This window comes from Hippocampus comes, unplaced genomic scaffold (assembly GCF_001891065.2).
Source record: "Hippocampus comes isolate QL1 unplaced genomic scaffold, H_comes_QL1_v1.1 scaffold125, whole genome shotgun sequence".
Lineage (NCBI taxonomy): Eukaryota > Metazoa > Chordata > Actinopteri > Syngnathiformes > Syngnathidae > Hippocampus > Hippocampus comes.
The window spans coordinates 2265849-2268573 of record NW_017805453.1 but is presented as its reverse complement, the minus strand read 5'-3'; the positions used below and the strand labels follow the sequence as shown (position 1 = coordinate 2268573).

General features: G+C 45.0%; 1 protein-coding gene across 1 annotated transcript in view; it reads left to right on the top strand.

Moving 5' to 3' along the window:
- The window catches only part of LOC109518511 (uncharacterized), a 38666-nt gene that overhangs the window by 8302 nt on the left and 27639 nt on the right, over window positions 1-2725 (top strand). The window lies entirely within an intron of this gene.

The following is a 2725-nucleotide window of genomic DNA, read 5'->3' as shown; positions in this document are numbered from 1 at the left end:
TCGTCTCCTGGTTAGCGGATGTCGTGGCTTGTGATTTGCTTTTGCCAGTATATCAAAATCATTTGCAATGAGATAAAAAAAAAGAGGGGGCAGGGAGGTGCAAACATGACTTCCAAAAGAAAATAATAACAAATGCCATCACCGTTTTTATCCTATGAAAAGTATACATTTGTTTTTCAAAAAGACAAGCTAAAAGCAGCCTCATATTTTTTGTTCTCTTACTGTGATCCAAACTGACATTAAAATCAATGACCGGACCCACCGGTGATTTTTGGTAACCTGAATATAATATAAACGATTTCTCTGAATATTTACTCTTTCCACCCATTTGGGTGGTCTGATCTCAAATCTGTGGGGTTGTTCGTCGAAGTTTGGGACAGACGGAGCTCAACAACAACTCAATTGTTATTTGCCACAATTCAGCCCACCAAGTCATGTCTGGAGAGCTCCCGCTGTGCTTCGGGCGGACAGCTCATGCCGATGGCACGTCGTACGCACGTACTGAGCTCATTTCCCCCCGTTGACGCACCAACACAGCCGTGTGGCTCCTATTTTCTTTCTGCCATTTATTTCCTGCGTTTACTGGACGAGCCGTGCACCTTCCACGCCGCGTTCCGGTCACTGGGCGGCCTTCGTGGCGACAGGAATGCGCGTGTGACTTCCATTCTCGTCTAGCTGTTTGCTGACATCGTTACATTCCAATGAACGGTCATCACCGTCTGTCTCTTCTAGGCCTCCGCTCCCAAACTGACGACTCACTGCTCAGATATCCAAGAAGTCCGTCGCTGCAACCGGCTGGAGATGCCCGACAACTTAAACACGTTTGTCTTAAAGGTGCGCTGCTTCATTTTTGAGAACCACACCGCCTTCATTGTGTGGGTCCATTGAAAAAGCTTCTCTGTCACCCTCAAAGGTTAACCGAGGCAGTTTGATATTTGAGACAGACAACGACCAGCAGGTCAGCTCCTGGACCACAGAGATCAAAGAATGCATCAGCAACAGGTGGGAAACGCAATGGAACCGACAATATTTTCAGGGACCGGCCGTTAAGGCCGGACGAATGCAACAAAATAATGGGATATGACCTGCATGAAAACTGTGGTATTTTCTAAACATAATTAACACAAATCATGACCCGAGGAACGTCCTATCTGGCCGTAACGCTCTCTGGTCACTATGGTAACGTTTAAACGTGACTTCAAAATAAGATACTGTACACAGCAGATAAAAAGTGCATGAAAAATACGGGCTTGGTGCGTAGGAATCTCCCGTTGAGATAGAACCGTATTTGAAGTCGGACTCCTGATACTGTCTATTAAATGTAGCCTTCTTTTTCTTGAACGTCGTAGGCTCCTCTTCTGTCTCCTGGCTGGGCCTTTTCCCCTTCCCGAAAAAACTTTTCAAAGCACAGAGTGACATACTGTAATCCGATATAACAGAGAATCCGGTAATTTTTCAAAATAAAACATCTTTCAGATTCCGAAATGAATAAAACGGAAGTAACGTAAGTTATTTATTCTTTCTGTGCGGCCCGGCACCAAATGACCCACAGACCGGTAGCGGTCCGCGGCCCGGAGGTTGGGCACCCCTGCACTACAACAACAAACAGAACTCAATCAACGTTTTGTTTTTCCTTGGGCTAAATCAAAGTCAAACAAAGTAAAGTTCAATCAAACACAGGATGCCATCTCAAATCGATGAGTGTCGTGATGCCATTTCAAAATATTGATTTGAAATGATATATTTTTAAATGAACATACCAGATTACCAACATTCACACGAGCATTACCTTCCTTACAGTGCGAATCAAAAATGAGATGTATTGCCTTGTCAACACAGAAGTTTTGATCCACCTCCAGCCTTGCATTTCGTTTGATCATTTTCTCACATCATCCTTCACATTCTTGGAAATTCGATGAGTTGATGCTTTAAAGAAGACCGTTCAACAATCTGCACCAAATGTCTTCCCCCCCCCAAAAAATCTGAATTTATCCTTGAGGAAACATTTATATCTGCTCTTAACTGTATGCCAATCCATCAAGAAGAAGCTGATAAGTCAGAAAAGAAGACGTTTAGTGAGTTTTTAAGAATGCGCCCCCTGGAGAGTGCTGATTGCTATTCCACACCGATGGGCAAGTCATCTAAAAACGGGTGACTTCATTGAGGATTTATGCACCTGCTGCTCGGTCACTTTGAAGATGACCAAAGTCTTGACATTCAAAGGAAAAGTGCCTCCAGGTACAACCGATAGCAGGCTCCGGTTCCATCGTGACGCTATTGATTCCCGACAATTACTGTAATCCCACCGCTGCAAAGGCAGTCGTCACATCAGCAAAGCGGCCATCGGTCTTAAATGAGCTTCGGGACCATCCCGAACGTCAGGTGTGTGTGTGCGTGTGCATGTTTGAATGATTTCTGGCCTCTCTTGTGGCTACAGGTGCTTCACATTATGCCTCATAAAAGCCAGTGAGAGAGGAAAATTACTGCCACAATTTGTTCAGGGGGGTGCGGATGGGAGGCTGGGAAACGAAGGGGGCCCGGGGGGTACTTGAGTAGAGCCTTATGGATAAAATATTGACATATGAATTTGTGACTGTGTTGTGTCTGCTAAACGCTTCAGCATTCCAATCCTGTGCCAGGAAAGGCCATATTGTTTTTGAATGGAATGATTTAGCGTGCGCGCGTGTGTGTGTGTGTGTGTGTGTGTGTGTGTGTGTGTGTGTGT